This window comes from Protopterus annectens, chromosome 9.part0 (assembly GCF_019279795.1).
Source record: "Protopterus annectens isolate FY-2018-M chromosome 9.part0, PAN1.0, whole genome shotgun sequence".
NCBI classification, from domain to species: Eukaryota; Metazoa; Chordata; order Ceratodontiformes; family Protopteridae; genus Protopterus; species Protopterus annectens.
In genome coordinates, this window is record NC_056743.1 from 408,197,271 (window position 1) to 408,218,782 (window position 21,512).

Genomic DNA, 21,512 nt, shown 5'->3' on the forward strand with positions numbered 1-21,512 from the left:
CATTAAATGATAGCCATTTAAGTTTCAGTCTTCCTCTCTTTCACAAAGCAGCTGATTTGGCGTAGTGGTATGTTGCTCTGACTGTTTTGCACAGGGACCTTGGCAGTAAAATGTATGGTGGGAACACAGCATTTTTCTTTCACAAAGCAGGTGATTTGGCATAGTGGTATGTTCTGACTATTTTGCACAGGGACCTTGGCAGTAAAATGTATGGTGGTAACACAGCATTTTATTCTAGCAGCTTACCAAGATTATACAAGCAATGTTTAATGTATCCCTGGTTTCTGCCCTTTTGACCCACCCCAATAAATTTGGCTTTTCCCAGACTTCTTGTGCTGCAAAGTTGAGATGCAGTTGAGTATTGAGTAGATTTTACAAGGAGCTGAGAGCTGCAGGGGAAGAGTAGTTTAGTGTTGTTTATGCTAAATCAGCTTGCATTGCTAATAGCACAACAGGTTGTGTACTTGATTTTGATGCAGAAGGTTGTTGGTTCTACTCCCATAAGAGGTGAATGCTGTCGTACTGAAAGTTAAGATACTAACTATGAGCCTGTTATCAGTTTGCCATCTATTCCCTATTGCAATATTACTAGCTTATTTTTAATGTAATTTAGGCAATTTATTCCTCAGGGGCATCAGACACTTTATTTTTTGATGAAACCATGAAATATAAAGGTGTTTGCTAGCAGCAACCTCTTCATTACAGATTTATTTAACGTGGAATTATTTAGATGACTTTTTTACTACTTCAGAGATTGTGCATATTTACTGATAATGGTGAACTGTAGAATTGTGCATATTTACTGATAATATTGGACTGTAGAAGTTTGAGTAGACTTTTATGATGGAAATGTTCTGAATTGGGCAGTTTTGTCATTGGTGCATGCATTTTGTTTCATTGTTTACTGGAAAAATGTTCAAAGCAATAGGAAGGTGTATCAAAGAGCACATGTATGTTTCATATGCAAGGGGCCTATGATTTGAAAACAGCCCAGAATTAATCGTTATCTGCCACGGGTAAAATGTATTTTCTTTGAATGTGGGTTTCAATGTTGTCTCAGTGAATGTGAGTTTCAAGGGCAGAGAAGTTTTAATGCCAAGTTTGTTTAGCAGATGTCTTAGTGTTTGTGCTGTAAAATGCAAAATAAACTTTCAAATGAAGTTCAAATCATCATAGAAGTAAATCAGTATGCACATTAGTGTTTATGATAAATGGAGTGAAATAGCCAAGTAATGGCTGCAGGGGGAGGCTCCATTCGACCATGGTTTTGTGAGGGGGAAGGGTAGCAAACTTAGGCAGCCCCAGCTGAACTATACCTCCCAACTGTCCAGATTTTTAAAGAATAAATAGATTTTTTGCTTCTTATTTTTGGTTTGTTCCTCATAAAATTTATGTTTTTTCTGGCACATCATTTAGGAATTAAGTCACTAAATAATGACACACTGAGTTTCAGACTTCATAACCTTCAGAAAAATGCATGATAAAGTAAGACCTGTTCTATCAACTGTCTCAGTTTATACAAGAGCAATTTTTAGTACTGTTTATATGTTCCCCCAATATATTTGGCCTTGTCCAGATTTATTGCATTACAGGTTGAGAGGTACATGCAAATAAATTGCTTTATAGAATTAGGCATAGCCAAACCTCTCAACTGTCCCTGATTTTGGCTCAAAATGTTGCTCTTCCCCTAATGATCCCTCTGCAAAATAGCAATTTTGGAAGAAAACATGGAGGGTTTATAATTAAGAAATAACTAATCAGATTACTTTTATTTCAGAAATGCATGTAGATTATTTTATTTTGTCAGCTGCTCAAGTTAGCAGTACTAATATTAAAGTGTCCCTTCTTTGACAGGTTCCCAGCTGTATTGTGTTGCTATTTTATATTTTTACATCCACATTTTTGGTCCATTTTTCATTGTTTTGGCAAATTAGTGACAAATCATTAAACACTGAAGTTAGAAAATAATGACAGACATTTGAATTTCAGATTTCATACCATTCAGAAAATTCATATTAATGCAAGACCTCTATTATCTTTCTAAGTTTATAAGAGCAATATTTTAAAAATTGCCCTTATTTTTGAGCCTTTTTCCCATTTCTTTGTATGGCTTAGTCCAGATTTCTTGCTCTGAGGTTGAGAGGTATGACAAAATGTGTCAAGGCCATCACAAGTCAGCCAGAGACATTTCAAACTGTGACATACTTGTTGCAGCCCACTTCCCCATGTAGTGACTCTGGATGTGTCGAAGCAAGGCAAGGAGTAGTTATGCAGTGTAAATGTGCAGAGTATCTCCCCATCCAAGGTAGACACAAGTAATAGAGTGGCTTTTTATCTGTCCTTGATTTTTACAAAATGGTCTGTTTTTTGTCATATTTTTGTACTGTTGATTTATGCTTATTACTCAAAGTACCTGTTGCTCTGTGTTTAAGTAGCAATACTTTAATGACCATCGGGTAAGCTTGGCTGAGATTGCAAGATGCATGTAAGCTTTAATAAGCATACTGTTAAAGAATTGCCAACACTGAAAGCCTTTCTGTTGCCATGTAGAGAATACTTAACTAGATAATGTATAAGTCTTGGGTATTGAAATGCATATGACAGTATTTGTAATAAAGGACAGGATTACATTATTTTAAGAGTCTCATTATACTTGGAGACTTCAGTCATCTCTGCAGGCTTTACCCGTAAACAGAATGCCAATCGTGTGGTCCATAACCTGTACAGTAATCCTTTTAAGCAATGTATCTTGAGCTTATTTCTTGTTTGCTTTTCATTTTTTACTTTGATAATGTTTTCCCCATGAAACAAGTAGATGTCAGGCAGCAGGTCTTTTTTTTTTTTTTTTTTTTTTTGGATAAGGAACATTTTTACAAGTGGGGGTATCAGAGATTTCTACTTTCAGCATGTTACTTGGTACTTTAATAAAGATGAATATAAATTATAATTAGAACTGCAGTGCAAGAAGTGGTTTGAGTTGAGTGCTGCTTGTTTTTCTTATACTTGATTTTGACTGGCATTCCAATGGTACCAAACAGAAGCCCACAAAATTCATTCTCAGCTACAAATCTCTGATCACAACAGTCTTAGAAAACGACAGCACTTTCAGATACTTGGTCTGTCGTTAGACCAGTCTCTCATCTACATGCTCCATTTCAGAACATTTCAGATACTCGGTCTGTCGTTAGACTTTCAGATACTTGGTCTGTCGTTAGACCAGTCTCTCATCTACATGCTCCATTTCAGAACATTTCAGATACTTGGGTCTGTCGTTAGACCAATCTCTCATCTACACGCTCCATTTCAGAACATTTCAGATACTTGGGTCTGTCGTTAGACCAATCTCTCATCTACATGCTCCATTTCAGAAAAAAACAGGACAATGAGAAAATGCACAGCTATCCTGGACCAACTAATCATCCTCATTTCTATCTAAAACATCCAAGTAAGTCATTGATAAAGGTATCAAGTCACTTTTAACTGGAGGACAGCCTCATCTTGATAGCATTTGCTTCAAGGATAGATGCCAATGTACACAAACAATAAATTATCAATAAAATCTGCAGGTTCATAGATTGTTAATGGGCTAATGACCTGGGGGCCCTTCCTAAGCCTGGCCAAGTTTTCCAGAAAGAATAATGATGTCCTGTATCCAAACAGGACATTGAGGGCCAGGCATTTATAAGTTACCTCTGCCAATAAGGGACATGCATGCCAGGCCTGCTGTAAATTTCTATTCCCCATCCACTGGTCTAGGTTGCACATAAAGTGGGTAATAGACTAAATCAGTTTCACATGGTTGGGAAGACTGTCCCATAGGAGGCACAGTCACTGGGACACATATCTGTCTCTCCAGCATGTTCTGTTTAAGCCACAGACAAAATTCAGGTCTCTAGACCTTGTATTACTGGTATGCTCTGACTTACGAATATACAGGAAATAAGTGTGGGGTTTGTGGATGCCTTGTAAGCCAGTTATACATCACCCCTCAGCAAACTATAGCAAATCGAGTAGAGGGAAAGGGCGTTGAAGCACTCTGCATAAGGCAGGTTTGTTATGCCTTGTATTTTTTTTTTTTGTAAGGAACCGCTGAGGTCATTCTAGTTGCTGCAGATGTCTGGTCAGGTACATACCGATGGAAGCATTATACTCTCTGATTGGTCTGATTAGAATGGAGGTGCAGTGAGATAATGACCGCTTTGGACCTAGATGCCATGCCCCTTACTTATAAGTTATGCAACATAAAAGCATTTCCTTACCACTATGGCCACATGGCTGTCGAATGTAAAGCTACTGTCTACATGCGTATCCAGATCCCTGACCATTGGGTCTACTCTAAGGGGCGTATTATCAACATGGTAATTAGCCAGGATGGTTGACTTCCCAAAGGCTACAATTATGTATTTCCAAGCATTGAGTTTAAGACCATGCCTTTGGCACCATTTCTTAGTCACAGACAAGCCTTCTTGAAGAATGTTAGTGTCTGTAGAGGAGTCGATGATAACCCCCAGCTTGCAAACATTTGCAACTTAGACAGCCATAAACCTGCAACTTTTGCTTCCATATCAGAGAAACAGATGCTAAAAATGAGTAGGCCCAGTACTGAGGCCTTGGGGACTCCACTAGTGACTGACCTCTCGGTACAGGTGGTCTCACCTGTTTCGATCTCCGGGGTCCTTTCCTATCAGTGAACTAGTTGGCTATCCAGTGGGGGATAAAGGGTTTATACCTAAATTAGTGAGCTTGAATATAATGCCTGAGTGGGATATTGTGTCAAAAGCCTTGGCTAAGTCAAGGTAAGCTGTGTGCAGTCTAACCGTCATCCATTGCTTTGGTGACCCTCTCAAAATCCATCAGATTTAATAGGCATGACCTTCCTTTAACAAAGCTGAATTGTGATAGGTAACCTGCAAACGCTGGAACTATGTCGTCATTTATAATGTCCATGATGATTCTTTCCACGGCCTTACATATGAGGCTGTTAGACTTATGGGTCTGCAGTTACCAGATCAGTGTTTGGACCTCCTTTGTGCAGGAATGACTCTAGCCATCTTCCATTCCTTGGGCACAAAACAGGACTGAAGGTTCCAGTTTAAAAGTGATTTAAGTGGACCAGAGATGTCATGCTTCATGCTATTTATTAAACATACTGGGATGTTATCAGGGACTAACGATGCTGAGTTTCTTGCTTTAGAAAGTGAATTGATGACCTATTCCCTAGTAATGGGTGGGGGGATTGTGGTATGCTGTATTTCCTTTGGATTATCATGTGGGTGGGGGTAAAAATCTGAGCTGAACCCGTCAGTCAAAAGTTTGGAAATGGTCTTTGATTCAGTGTGGGTGATGCCACTTACAGTAAGTTCTGCACATTATTGTGTATCCCCCTGAGGTTAAGGACATAGCTGTAAAAAGCTTTGTGTTTGTCCTTTGCCTGAGAAGCTATTTTTTTTTTTCTTCAAATTTAGCCTTTGAAGTATCTCTAAGTAACTCTTTAGCTGACTGTTTAGATTGGCAGAGGGCTTTTAGTGTGTATGGCTTTGTTCCTCCAACCCTTGGCCAAGATTTTTTTCTTTTGTTGTATAACCAATTGATTCTGTAATTCCTCCAGGGTGGCTTGCCTTTTGAGTTTGTCTTATTCTTAAAATGAGTAGGCACAGCTCTTCTATACAGCTATCAATATGGCTTTTGTAAATAGCTCTGTGTATTCTATGGTGTTTACTAGCTTTGGGGGTGCTTGGAATTTAGCCAAGGTGTTGCTTAGTAGGGAGAAGCTAGCCTTGGAATAGTTTCTAAAGGTTTTTAGTTTTGCTGTATCCCCGGATTTAATTTTTATTTCAAGTAGTACTGCCTTGTGGTCAGATCTGACAAGCAAAGACATTACATTGGGTGAGGAACATTTCCCACCCATGTTCGTGAGTATAAGATCAAGGATATCTGTACCCCTGGTAGGAGAATGGACCAACTCAGTCTGGTGAGGGGGACATCAGTGTGCCTCACTAGCAATGACCAAGAAATTTGGCTGTGTGCTGGTTTGCCTTAAGGGCTTAGCAGTAGAGGCGCTGGATACAATGTTACTATGTGTATCTGTGGGCAGTGTTTTAATGGAATGCTTACATGATGGCTGAGGACCCTTTCTGTGATTGCAGTGTACAGGAGGTCTTAGTATTTTAGGAAGGTTACCTGTAAGTGCCTCTCCATAAGTAGTTTTATGTGTAGAGTCTTTACCGTGTGCAGTAGGTGTGGTGCAAGGGTCACTGACAACCTGTATAGGATTAGTTTTGGTTGTATGAAAAAGTTTTGCCTTCTGAGTTAGTGTATTTAGACATTTTGCATACTTTATCTGTTTTACAAAGAAAAAGTGGGTTATCAGTGTACATGAGGCAATTGCTACAAGGACTCAGAATACCCATCTCAACCAGACTGGCCACAGAGAGAGTCAGAAAGTGCATATCCATGGTTACTGATCTACTAGGGAGGAGTGAGAAAAAGGTAAATATTGAATAGGTCAATAAGACAAGGAACTAGATGAGCAGCTCTCAACTATCTGCAAACTAAATGCTGTAGTAATTAAAAAAAATCTGTCTAGACAGTAATGCAGAACACAAAGTTATCTAATGTAAAATAACTGGTTTGCAGCCCAAGTGCTTAAACCAGAAATAATACACGTAACGTAACATAACAGACACAATGAACGTTCAACCAGCAATTCCCACCTCAGAATGGTATAAGCTATTGTCTCCTGCCACAAGAGAGTAGCCCACAAAACTTCCTTCTGTAAGATAACTAATTTGAAGCCCAAATGCTTAAATCAAATCTAAGAGGCTTAGAATAACAGTTACAATGAAATCAGGTTACTAACTAGCAATAATAAATACAGCAGATTAAATGCAATGGAGCACTTTGAGAATGTGCAGTAAAAAGCTAAAGTAAGAAAAAGCACAAATACAGTAAAAGAAGCTGAATAAAGTGTTTCTTTTACTAAGTGGGAGTGGAGGAAACGGAACATAATTCAAGTTTAAGTGACTAAGGGGGGCCTTCCAGCTAATCTCTCTGTACTCAGTAGAATGAGCTGATGAGGTGGAACTGGGAAGTGTGTCCAAAATCAATTTTATAGCAGGGGCGGGCAACTCAAAAGCCACCAAGTTTAAAAGTACTTCAGCAGCAGGGCAGGTGTATAGGAAAAATCAAATGCAGACAGAGATCAGCAATAGTCAGGCAGAGAAAAGCAAGTTAGACAAACACTACAGCTAAATAAAGATGCCACTTTCTGCTCCAAGCATGAACACCACTGCAAGATTCTAGAAAAAGCAAAATGGTTCCAAGTCAAGCAATAGACTGACTTTTTATTAGGCTCCCATCTATTCCAACCAAACATTCTTCCCCTCAGCAGCTAAACTAATGCAATGACCCCCATTCTACAAGCTGAGGAATCATGATCATTCAGCTCCCTCACTACTAACCCAAAAAAAGAAACCTCATTGTAAAAATCACTGCTTCTATGTCCTTGTTAACACCAGATTAGTGATACCAATACTAAAAATAATAATCTGTTGTCGTTGTCTTTCGGCTTTTCCTGGTTAGGGGTCGCCACAGCGGAACTCCGGTCCACTAATGATTGGCAGTAGATTTTCACGAACGCTGAGGTGCCAGCTCGATGTTCAACCTTCAATGAAGGCACACCCATTTACGCATGTCTTTCGAACGCCCACCCAACCGCGGGGAGGACATGCAGACTCCACACAGAAGGCACTCCCCGCACTCCAGTCGAGAATCAAACGGGAGAACCTCTTGCTGTGAGGCAACAATGCTACCACTGCACCACCGCGGAATGGGAAAAAATGTGACATAAATTCCATAATTCCTTTCAAAACTGTGGAATAGGCTTCCTGTTATCAATCCCATTTTTCCAGTAAATATCAACTTGGAGTTAAGGCAATCAAGCTGTTTGAAGGTAATAATCTGCATAAATTAACTTAATTCTGGTTTGTAAAAACTGAACACTTCAGTTAGGACTTTGGTGCTGTAGTCCTGGAAAAGAATAGAGAGAAAATTTCTGCTTACTGCATTATTTTGCAAGACGATGTACAGTACAATAAAACATTAAACTGAAAAATCAAGACAAATCAGGGTAGATTATTTCTGCAACAATACAGGATACTAAAGTACAAAGCTGTGAAACACAATAAAGTAATTTCTGTAAAGTGAAGCATTAATATTATATGCTATCAAGAAAAAGAAACTTACTTAAAATGTGAAGTTTTTTTCTTTCTTATTTCAAATTAACACATTACAAAGCTATATTTAAGCTCTGTGAAATCTACAATGTGTGTATTTCCTATGGCAGGAAAATGTGTGTAACCTTGTGACATTTCTCTGCGAATGTAAAAAAGGGGATGAAAGGAAATGAAAATCTAAGAGTATAGTGATTGAAATGTAAAGTATAATGTTCTGCAGTTACAAGAAGGACATCATAATGGTACAGCAAGTAGTGTTGTTACCTCACAGCAAGTGGGTCTCCAGTTCGATTCTTGGCTGGATGTATATCCTCCCTGTGGTTGTGTGGGTTTTCTCTGGGTGTTACTGTTTCCTCCCACATTTCAAATACATGCAATGGGTAGATTAGATGTCCTAAATTGGCTGTAGGTGGATGTATGTATGTATGTATGTGTGGTAGGTGTGTGCATGTATGCATGTGTGGTATGGGAGACAAACTGGGCTAGCCACCTGGCAGTGTAAGCATTAGCTCTAGATGACTGTACCTGCTAAAGTGACACACCTACCCCACGTGCAAAACTGGGAAAATGGCTGTTGATTGCTGGATGGATGAGCAGAATGGATTCAGATCAGGGTGCAGTACAACTGACCCAATGTCTGCACAAAATTGGCAGTAAGCTGAGGATGTATGTGAAATGAAAGGTCCTGAGAAAGCTAACTTGGGCTGTCATGCCATGGCTCAAAGTACAGAAAACATAGTTAGAATTAGTGCAGGTTTTGTACAAGGACATGAGATTTAGACTCCCAGAAGGATTATTTTAAGTGGAAGTAGGCATGCAACCAGGCTCAACTCTGAACCCACTGCTGTTCATTCTGATGATGGACTACATTAGCAAACAGCAACCAAAACTACTGGCACAGATCCAAAACACTTTTATTCTCTAGCACCTCAGTACAAGACCTTTAAGGAGTAATGTGCGACTGTTCTGAGAGTTTTTGACCCCTATTTTTCCCCTTATGATTGTACGACCCATTTAAGTTAGAGGGCCGTAGTGCCCATTTAAGTTAGAGGGCCTTTCCTCCCTGAGTGTGTGTCTTATATATATATAAAAAAAAAAAGTTTATACATACAATAGACTCTTTTCTATCTTTCACTATCTTATTGTTACCTTAGTAGTTAGTTATTGTTGTTTCCTTCTCTAGCTAGACTATAGTTTTCAGAATGTCTAATGAAAAGACTAGAGAGCATAAGGACCATCGCCCTTCGGAGTTTAAAAAGTGCGATAGATGCTCACAAAAAATGTCTTTGACAGAGTCACACCAGTTGTGTGTACTGTTTAAGTGAAGCTCATTTGCAAGAGCCCTGTACCTTTTGCCATGCATTTAGTACCAGGGTCTTGAATGAGAGGAAACGAAAACTCATTGATAGGGGTCTTATGACCAGTTCCTTCCAGGAACAGCTGGAACTCGGTCAGGCAGCTCCTAAGACTTTAAAACATAAATCTTTGGCCCCAGCTTCGGAGCCATCGAAAAAGACCAAAGTGTCGGAGCCAAGGAGCTCTAGCTCCGATTCAGCTTCTTCCACATCGGTACCGTCTGCCTCCTCGGTGCTGAGGCAACCTTCAGTACAGAGACATTTATCTGATATTGATCCTGTGTCACCTACTTTGAGATCTACTATTTTGAAGAGGAGGAGATCTCTTTCTGTCTAACAGATCCTCCAGGACACTCTCAGATGAGGACATCGAGCGGGTGGTGAAGAGGTTGCTTTCAGATCCAGCTCTGGCAAAGAAATTGGCCCTCTGGAATCAAAAGCTTCGGAGCCGACCCTTTTACATGCCACTGCTCCTCCTCCGACTGCTTCGCTCTCGGAGCCCATCACTTCAGGTTCTTCAGTCTTGGATCTGTCAGTTCTGGGGATCCTCTCTGCTTCCTCGGAACTGATTACTCTATCCTCGGTGGTTCAGTCTGGAGCTGAGGGATCTGGGAGCCAATGCTCTTGAGTTGACTCTGAGGGAGACAGTCACCCTGGGTTTTCTTCGAAACTGACCCTCCCTTTCGGTGTCTCGGCTCCCACATCTGCTTCAGAGCCTTTCTCCCTGGCTAGGAACTGACCATCTGTCTCCTCAGAGCGGAGGTCTTCTTTGGAGTGGGGGGAAAGGCTTTTGAGGCAATAGAGAAGGCTTTATCCTCTGCAAAAGCCATACCTTTGGAACCTGTGTCCCACCAGCAGCAGGCAGCAACCGCTTCTCCCCTGCCACCCCCACAGCGTAGGGAACCAGAGACCCAAGCAGCCCCTATTGGAGGTGCTCCCTCTTCAGAGACCTCCCCAGATTATCCCACTGGAGAGCTCCCTCGGAAGAGACTGTGGAAGAGGAAGCATGTTGACTCACCTGAGTCTGTCACTTCTGACACTGATTTGGAGGAATCAGAAGGGTCCCCTAGATCCCCCTCTGAGGAAGTCTCCTTTTCTGAAATCATAGAAATCCTTAGACAGAGGGGTGACTGGAAAACCTCTAACCCTACTGAGGATGAATCAGTGTATCTTGAGGCCTTTGGTTCCTGACCTTCCACCTCCTGGGTGACAACACCTTATGACCAACTTTTAGGGGTCATATCACAGAAAGCCTGGACCTCCACAGACTCAGTAGAGCCCATCCCGAGGAGGCCAAATAAATTCATGACTGCACCTGAAGATAAGGCTTTTCTTACCAAAGGAGTTCCCATTGATGCTATGGTGGTAGCAGCGGCCACCAAGGAGTTATCCGAAACTAATATCCATCCTCCTAACAAGGAGTCTAGGACGATGGGGAAGCATACCTTCTCTTCAGCGGCATTTACTCTAAAATCACCGAATTACCTTACCCACTTTACTCATCTTCAGAGGGATCTCCTGAAGGAGTTGGGAGATACCTTCCAGGGTTCAGTAGCTCCAGGAACCATGGATAAGGTTTCTGTGCAGCTCTCCACCCTTATGTTGATAGCTAACTCCTCCATGAGGCTGATATCATATGCAGTGGATGGAATGAGTAGGGCAGCCGCAGCAGGAATATCTCTCAGACGACATTCTCGGATGCGTCTTTGTAATTTCACGGAATCCTTTAAGTCTTCATTCACTAACATCCCCTTTGATTGTTCATCTCTTTTTGGACACCAGGTGAGAGAGACTTTGACCAGGTGCGAGCAGGAAGAGAAAACCTTATCTGCAGTCGGAGTCTGTTTCTCCTTCCCGTCTAGACCCTATCCCAAGGGTAATATGGGAGGGAAAATGTGTCTCCATAAATCCCAAAAAGGTTTCCCTCTGGCAAAAGGTCAACCCTCCCCTAGAGGCAGAGGGGGAGGATATAATGGAAGATGCCGCCCTCAAGGCAGAGGAGGTCCGCAACATCAGGGAGATAGAGAATCCTTCTCTAATCATCCCTTCCATCGCCCCTGAGGGGTTGCCCGACTGTCCATCTCTGGAGGCAGTCAGGGGTCATTATCGCTGTACCCAAGCGTCTGGCTAAACATTTCACAAGACCATTGGGTACACACCATAATATCCAGAGGTTATCTAATTCCCTTTGTTTCCGAACCCCCAGCAAACCGGTCTCTACCAAGTGCCACCCATTCAGCTAGACCGTGCAACATCACAGGTCATCTCATTGCTGCAAAAGAGAGTCATCTAAGAAGTCCCCTCAGAGCAAATACGATCCGGAACTTACTCTCGATTCTTTTTAGTTCCAAAAAGATGGGACTGGAGATCAATTCTAGATCTCAGCAGACTCAATAAGTCTGTAAAGAAATCGAAGTTCCGAATGATCACTCTGCAGTTGATATTTCCCTTTATCGGAAAAGACAATTGGATGTGCTCAATAGATCTTCAGGACACGTACTATCATATCAAAATGGACAGGCGCTCCAGGAGACGCTTATGCTTCCAGCTGGGAGCCAGTCATTTTCAGTTCCGAACACTGCCCTTTGGTCTCACTACAGCCCCCAGAGTGTTCACCAAATGCATGGCAGTGGTAACGGCTCACCTGAGATGTCAAGGATTCCAGGTGTTTCCATACCTAGACGACTGGCTCCTCACTGCTACCACCAAGCATCAACTCATCAGAACCAGGGTCGAGACTCTATCCTTGTGCGCCAGTTTGGGCATCACAGTCAACCTAAAAAATTCAGCCATATCTCCTTCGTAGCACATTGTATTCTTAGGCTCAGAAATAGACACAACCACCAGACCAACCAACCACTACCACCAGAAAGAGTAGAGTCTCTACGCAGTCAAGTCAGATCCTTGCTAAACAGCCACAAAGTTCAGGCCAGAGTAGTCCAAGTCCTAGGGACCATGGCTTCCTCTATCCTATTAGTTCCTCTAGCCCATCTACACATGAGAATACTTCAGTAACTGCTATTTGCCCAATGGTCGATGCAAGAGCTTCCACTGTCTCACCAGAGTTTCATAACAAACTCATGCAAGAAGGATCTGACATGGTGGTTGCATACATAACAACTTTTCTTAGGTCGTCCACTTGTTCCTCCCCAAGGGAAAGGAGTTTTGACCACGGACGCTCCCCAGATAGGGTGGGGGGGCATTATCTGGGAATGACAATCCAAGGTACTTGGCAGAACCATGAGAACCACTTGCACATCAATGTTCTGGAGATGAAAGCAGTGCTATATGGGTTGCAAGCACTTCACAGCTGTCTTCCCACTGGGACAATTGCGACAACAACATGTCTGTCGTGTGGTACATAAACAAGCAAGGGGGAACCAAATCTTACCCACTTTGCCGAGAGGCCTTAAGAGTTTGGAAATGGGCGATGGACACTCAACATTTTCTGGTAGCAATGCACATCCCGGGGAAATCCAACGTGATAGCAGACAAACTCAGCCGAGCAATTCTGATGCCTCATGAGTGGTCCCTGAATGCAGAAGTTGCGAAAGAGATCTTTTACAGATGGGGCCAGCCTTGCTGCGACCTATTCGCCACACACCTGAACACCAAATGCAGCAGCTATTTTGCCCTAATTCCCCACGCAGAGATGTCACCCAGGGATGCTCTAGTCCACGATTGGCCCCCGGGACTTCTTTATGCCTTCCCACCTTTTCCTCTCATCACCAAGGTAATACAGAAAGCAAAACAGTTGAGCACCCTGATCCTCATTGCTCCTTACTAGCCTCGACAAGTATGGTTTCCCTTCCTGTGGCCCTATCTTTTGGAGGAACCATGAATTCTGGAACCATCTACAGACCTCCTGATTCATCAATTGGGGCAGTTCCACCCCACCATCCACACCCTCAAATTGACAGCATGGCTGCTCCAGTTCCGCGAACAGCCAGGTGTGTCTCCCTCTCCCCTTCAGTCAAACACATTCTGATCTCATCCCATAAGCCTTCCACTCGGAAGTTATACTCCAGCAAATGGAAAAGGTTCTCTATTTGGGCTATAAACCAAGGCCTAGATGCCTATACAGCTCCTATAGAGTCTATTTTATCCTTCCTTGTGTCAATTTTTCATGAAGGAGCTGCAGCCGCTACAGTAAGAGTTCAGTTAGCTGCAATTTCTAATTTCCATTTTGGCTTCATGGGATTTCATGAAGGAGCTGCAGCCGCTACAGTAAGAGTTCAGTTAGCTGCAATTTCTAATTTCCATTTTGGCTTCATGGGAAATCCTATCATGTCACACTCTTTGTGCAAAACCTTTTTAAAGGGAGTTCTCCTTCTCAGACCTCTGATCAAACAGCCATTAGAACCCTGGGACTTAAATTTAGTTCTCACATCATTAATGTCTCCACCCTTTGAGCCCTCTTCTTCATCACATCTGAAATTATCTTGGAAAACACTATTCTTAGTAGCCATAACCTCTGCTAGGAGAGTCTCAGAACTGCAAGCCCTTATTATTCGACCTTCTTACATTAATTTTCCACAAGGACAGTGTCTCACTCAGGACACACCCTTCTTTTCTTCCCAAGGTATGCTCAGAGCATAATCTTAACATACCATTGAGCTACCAGTGTTTTTTCCAAACCTCTCTAATAAATCTGAGTACAGACTGCACCAATTAGACGTTCACAGAATTCTCAGGTTTTACTTACACAGGACAAAAGAGTTAAGAAAATCAGATCAATTATTTGTGTCCTTTTTGGACAAAAACAAGGGCTTGTCTGTTTCTACGGTTACTCTTTCAAAATGGCTTTCAGATTGCATTTCCTTTGCTTATCAAACTGCTGGCAAACAATTACCCAACAGAGTAAAGGGCCATTTTACTAGGGCAGTATCTACTTCATGTGCCTTTAGATCTAGGCTCTCATTTGATACTATTTGTGCAGCAGCTACTTGGGCAAGACCACATACTTTTGTCACTCATTACAAATTGGATTTGGCCTCCCGGGACAGGTCATCCTTTGGGTCCACTGTGCTGAAGAGTCTCTTCACTTGAGCCACCCGGGATAAAGGTGCTAGGGACGCTGTCCCATCCAGCAAGAATTACAGTGAGATAGGACTACATAACATAAAGAAGTTATGTACTTACCATAACATCTCATGTTTGTAGTCCATCTCGCCTACATTCTTGCATCTCTCCCTCCTGCCCCCCTTCCTGTTTCTGGAGGATCTGGTGGACTATACTGGTGCTGTCTGACCTGGCTGTAGTTGTTGTCCACCTGGCATGGATAATATTACATACTTTTTTATCTGTATGTATACAGTTTTTGATAATTTCATACCTGTTAGGTACTTATTGCTTTCTTGCAAACGAGATCTGGGGAACTGCTGTGAGGCACCATGGGATAGGGGCTAGCCTCAAGCCAGTAAAAGCTCTCAAGCTTTATTATTGGCTGAGTCGGAGCTGAATATTGGCTCTGAACCCATCCAGCAAGAATGTAGGCGAGATGGACTACAAACATGGAACGTTATGGTAAGTACATAACTTCTTTTTTTATTTTAAAATATGGTACTGTGGTTCCTGTGGGACTAAATGGGTATAGTCTGTTTTTATTTTAAAATATGGTACTGTGGTTCCTGTGGGACTAAATCGGTATAAAGAGTCTGTTTTTATTTTAAAATATGGTACTGTGGTTCCTGTGGGACTAAATGAGTATAAAGACTCTGTTTTTATTTTAAAATATGGTACTGTGGTTCCTGTGGGACTAAATGGGTATACAGAGTCTGCTTTTATTTAAAAATATGGTACTGTGGTTCCTGTGGGACTAAATGGGTATACAGAGTCTGCTTTTATTTTAAAATATGGTACTGTGGTTCCTGTGGGACTAAATGGGTATAAAGAGTCTGTTTTTATTTTAAAATATGGTACTGTGGTTCCTGTGGGACTAAATGAGTATAAAGAGTCTGTTTTTATTTTAAAATATGGTACTGTGGTTCCTGTGGGACTAAATGGGTATAAAGAGTCTGCTTTTATTTAAAAATATGGTACTGTGGTTCCTGTGGGACTAAATGGGTATACAGAGTCTGCTTTTATTTTAAAATATGGTACTGTGGTTCCTGTGGGACTAAATGGGTATAAAGAGTCTGCTTTTATTTAAAAATATGGTACTGTGGTTCCTGTGGGACTAAATGGGTATACAGAGTCTGCTTTTATTTTAAAATATGGTACTGTGGTTCCTGTGGGACTAAATGGGTATAAAGAGTCTGCTTTTATTTAAAAATATGGTACTGTGGTTCCTGTGGGACTAAATGGGTATACAGAGTCTGCTTTTATTTTAAAATATGGTACTGTGGTTCCTGTGGGACTAAATGGGTATACAGAGTCTGCTTTTATTTTAAAATATGGTACTGTGGTTCCTGTCGGACTAAATGGGTATAAAGAGTCTGCTTTTATTTAAAAATATGGTACTGTGGTTCCTGTGGGACCAAATGGGGAGATTAATTGGAAATGTTTTATTTAATTAAGTGATTGTGTAATTAAATGATTGCTTCTTTGATTTTGTATATAAAGCACTGGGTTTTGGTTTATTGCATTACTTCTTGAAGGTCTTGTACTGAGGCGCTAGAGAATAAAAGTGTTTTGGATCTGTGCCAGTGGTTTTGGTTTTTGTCCTTTTCATGAAGTCGTTTGTGGTACATTAGCAAACAGGTTGCCAGGGACAGATCAACAAATCTGCTGCTTATAGATGATGTGGCACTTTGATCAGGATCTTAGAGTTTGCATTCTAGTCCCCTATTATTTGCTGAAGGTACTTGGGATGAAACAGACTACAGACAGGACAGTGGTCATGGTAACATGGGTGAAGTAAGGGTAGAACTAAGAAGCTGAAAACTGAAATAGAAAGGAAACTAGCAGAACAGGGTAAAAACTTCAATTATCTTGGAGTTGTGGCTGGGGGATGGAAAGTCTGAATGAGGAAGTCAACAGTAGTCAGAGGTACTGTAGCAAAGTGTCAGGGGTAGAGCATTACAGAACACCAAAGAAGCAGAAAAGTAAGGTGCACTAAAGTGTGGTCTAACAGTCCTATATTATGGCACATAAACTTGGACAGTGATGGCACAGCAGCTGAAGAAGCTTGAAGTGATGGAAATGAAATGCCTGAGAAAGGTACACTGTGGGAAAGATAAAATTAGGACATCAAAGCAGATGCCAAAGTACCCCATGTAGAGAGGACGTCAAGGAGAGCATATAGTGGTAAACCGATTTGGGAGTGACAGGAGGAAGACAAAAGGAGAAGATGCCCAACCAAGAGAAGGACAGGCTGCATGAGGGCACAGCTGTCACAGTCGAGCATGACTATCAAAGTAGGAAAGTTTCCTTGATTCAAGAGAGGTGGTGACAGCTAACATGATACCCCAGACCATGTAAAATATAAAGGTCCGAGTTAGCAGTGCAAGACGCAATAAAAATGCAACTGAAAGACTGTTCAAATGCATTGCTAACCAGCTGTGCAGCACATCTGAGGACCCTAGTCTCTGTGTCCTTTACATACCTGGTGGTACACTGGCAGTGGTAGGATTCAAACACCATCAGCACCAGACAAGTCATCACATATTCATGCCAGTAGACCTATCACAGATACAATCAAAGGTCCGAGGCATGATGGATTCCATGGATGCTTTATTTACTTATGCTTTGACAACACAGAGTATGGGCTAATCCAGCATGGACGCATTTCAGCCAAAGCCCAGGCCAGAGGCATTTAAGAGCTAATACAAACAATAACAGAATCCCTTCCTATGCAGTGCAAAGTGGCATGATGACAGTAAACACAGGTGATTGTCAGAGAATAGACTACAGATGTTAGCAGGAGAAATCTGCCACTAGCACATCACATAAGAGTACTGTACAAAATCATTAAATTATGTAATTACTGATGCTCTGTAAAAGAGTGAACAAGCCATCTGTATTAATAATAAGACACATCAGTAAGTCATTACATCCTAGCAGCTGTACATCCCAAGTCTACTTGACCAAAATAATAATTATATCAGTGGAATAGGGTGAAAGCAGAATTTTGCAGGATATTGTCTAGGTATAAACGAGGATATATAGGTTTACACACACAGTGGATATAAAAAGTTTACACACCCCTGTTAAAATGCCAGGTTTTTGTGATATAAAAAATGAGACCACAATAAATCATTTCTAAACTTTTCCCACCTTTAATGTGACCTATAACATGTACAATACAATTAAAAAAGCAAACAAATCTGTTAGGGGAAAAAATATAAAAACTAAAAAATGTACAATAAGCTGGTTGCATAAGTGTGCACACCGTTAAACTAATACTTTGTTGAAGCACCTGTTGATTTAATTACAGCATTCAGTCTGCTTGGGTACACACCTGCCATCAATTAAAGAGACTCTAACCCCAAATAAAGTTCAGCTGTCCTAGTAGGATTTTCTTGACATTTACTCAGTTGCCTGCTACAGCAAAAGCCATGGTTTACAGAGAGCTTACAAATCATCAAAGGGATCTCATTGTTGAAAGGTATCAGTCAGGAGAAGGGTACAAAAAAAATTTCCACAGCACTGGATATACAATGGAACACAGTGAAGACAGTCATCAAAAAGTGCAGAAAATATGGGACAACAGTGACACTGCAAAGAACTGGACGTCCCTCCAAAATTGATGACAAGACGAAAATTGGTCAGGGAGGCTGCCAAGAGACCTACAGCAACACCGAAGGAGCTGCAGGAATTTCTGGAAAGCACTGGTTGTGTACTACATGTGACTACAATCTCCCATATTCTCCATATGTCTTAACTATGGGGTAGGGTTCCAAGACAGAAGCCTTTTCTTACACAGAAAAACACCCAGGCCCGGCTAAAATTTGCAAAACAATACATCAAGCAAAAACAACACTTTACATCACCAAAAGAACACCATCCTCACGGTGAAGCATGGTGGTGGTAATATCATGCTTTGGGGTTGCTTTTCTTCAGCTGGAACTGGGGCTTTAGTCAAGGTGGGGGGAATTATGAACAGTTCAAAATACCAGTTACTTTTGGCCCAAAACCTTCAGGCATCTGTTAGCTGAAGATGAAGTGGAATTTCACCTTTCAGCACAACAAAGACCCCAAGCATACATCCAAATCAAAAAGGAATGGCATCACCAGAAGAAAATTAAAGTTTTGGAATGGCCCAGCCAGAACCTAGACCTAAATCCAAATGAAAATCTGTGGGGTGACCTGAAGAGGGCTGTGCAGAAGAGATGCCCTCTCAATCTGACAGATTTGGAGCACTTTTGCAAGGAAGAGGCGCAAATTATTGCCAAGTCAAGATGTGCCATGCTGACAGACTCCTACTCAAGAAAACTGAATGCTGTAATTAAATTATAAGGTGTTTCAACAAAGTATCAGTTTAAGGCTGTGCACACTTACGCAACCAGATTATTGTACATTTTTTATTTTTTTTATATTTTTTCCCCTAACAGATTTGTTTGTTTTTCAATTGAATTGCACAGGTTATAGGTCACATTAAAGGTGGGAAAAGTTTTGAAATGATTTATTGTGGTCTGATTTTTTTTATATCACAAAAACCTGGCATTTTAACAGGGGTGTGTAAACTTTTTATATCCACTGAAATTCTTTTGGGTCAATGACTGTATGGGTTTAGGATGATTGTTAATTCTTTCTTTGCTGGATGCAGTTGGAACAGCACAGTTTTTGTTTAGACTAGACTGTTCTGATGGCAGAGTACTAGAGAACAGGAAGTGATGTGGTGTGTGTCTGCGTACAAGGGGAGGAGATGCACAATGATATCAGACTATAATATGGCATACCATTTGTTCAAGCCCATGGTTAACTGGCAGACAACCAGTTCTACTTATCAGATGGTAGTGGTCTTCTTTGTTGGAGCTATCACCATAAATCTGCAGATTCTACTGGACAGAATCAGGAGCACCATGTAAATCTTTGACATTTTTTCATTACTTCTGTACACGGAACAGAGAGAGACACCAGCAGCTTCATTGTGTCAGATCTAATGCAACTTAAATGGTTAATGAAGGAGCCAGTGAGACTGAGCTGAAGGATGAGACATTTAAAGCTTCTCACAATGCCTAGTTTAATAACCAATGGGTCAGTGGTAACTCAGTTTGTGGGTGCAGTACTTAAGTTTAGGTGTTCTGTAAAACATCACAGACTTGGTCATTTAAAAGCTTACTTTGAGGGGTTTGGAGATGAAAGCTCTATCAATACATCTTTCTTGGGTGCAGAGTAAAATGTGGAGTCCATGAGATCCACCAGATCAGCAGCAAACAACATTGGCTGAAGTGTTTAGAGATTCAGAAAAACTGATTAAGGAACGAATGAAAAGGGAAGGGATTCAAGACAGCCTGAGGTACTGTGAATGGATAGCTTCTCAAACTAGTATACATCACAGCCTGACGTTCGGTGTTCTGTCATCATGACAGTGAGAACCATGAGAGGGGATCCTCTGCAAAACCAAAGTCCTTCATTGTTTCCGACAGGATAGATGGTTTACACAGTTGGGCACCTTTGCTGAATCTACTAAAAAGGCCACACTTTGTAGCACTTTGTCTGCATTAATAAGGATGGGGGCAGCCAGACGGTCTGCCACAGTAAACATTTCTTCTCTAAAGCAATGCTGTTTGGAGGACAGAAGTTCACACCTATCTGCACCCACTGGTTATTGGTATGAATGTTTGAGAATTCTTAACATGAAAGAATTTTACATGTCTGACGGCCAAAGATAGCTACAGAAACGTTATTCTTTGGGAATGAGATAACCAAAACTGATTTCCATAAGTGTGAAAAAAAAACAATGATGTTTATATTGCATGATGCACCTGTCTTAATACAGTAAAGACATAATTACTAGGTCAGGGCTGAAGCATTGTGCCATTTTAATTTATTTAGCTTTTGTTGACCAGGTTTATCCCATTACACTTGTGGCCTCTGTTCAGGGGAGACTCAAAGTGGTATTTATACTATTAAGGGAAATTTTGGCCAAGGCATCATGGAACTTTCCCAACTCTTCTCAATAGTACCATGGGATTTTTACATCCAGTTAAGCTACTACCTACTGAAGCAGATGGAACCTCATTTTAACATCTTATCCAAAAAAGATTGCACAGTTAGGAGTGAAATACCTCCTACTGTTGCACTACAGTGTCAACAATCCAATCATCCAGAGTGGGAATGGAATTCACAACCTTCTGTCCTTCCTGCACCAAAGGCAAGGGTGCTACCTGCTGTGAAACTGCTTCTCAGAGCTACAAAACTTTGGCTGAATTTACAGCTTAAAAGTGGAAAGACAGAATAAAGAGTCTTTTCAGGTCTTGTGGTGGGAAAAGAGTGGTTAGAGATTGTAGATGTAAATAACAGGACAAAAGGCAATTTATTATTATACCATGATCCCCCCAAAACGTGCACGCTGATTGGCCAGCGTGCCCGTTGTAAATCGAGTTATACTAATGGAAAAAGGTCCGGTCGCCCGGACTTTTTTCCATTAGTATAACTCGTTTTTTTTAAACACTATCTCGCTATGTTAAATGGGTTTAACATAGCGAGACAGCTTTAAAATAAGCAACGGAGATCTCCGTTGCTTATTTTAAAGCTGTCTCGCCATGTTAAACCCATTTAACATAGCGAACAGTGTTTAAAAAAGCAACGGAGAAAGCAAGATCTCCGTTGCTTTTTTTAGTGTCTTGCTATGTTAAATGAGTTTAACATAGCGAGACAGTTTTAAAATAAGCAACAGAGATGTCCGTTGCTTATTTTAAAACTGTGTCGCTCTGTTAAACTCACTTAAAATAAGCTGACACTAAAAAAAGCAACGGAGATCTTGCTTTCTCCATTGTTGCCCACAGCTCTGATGTACTGCGCAGGCGCGGTACAT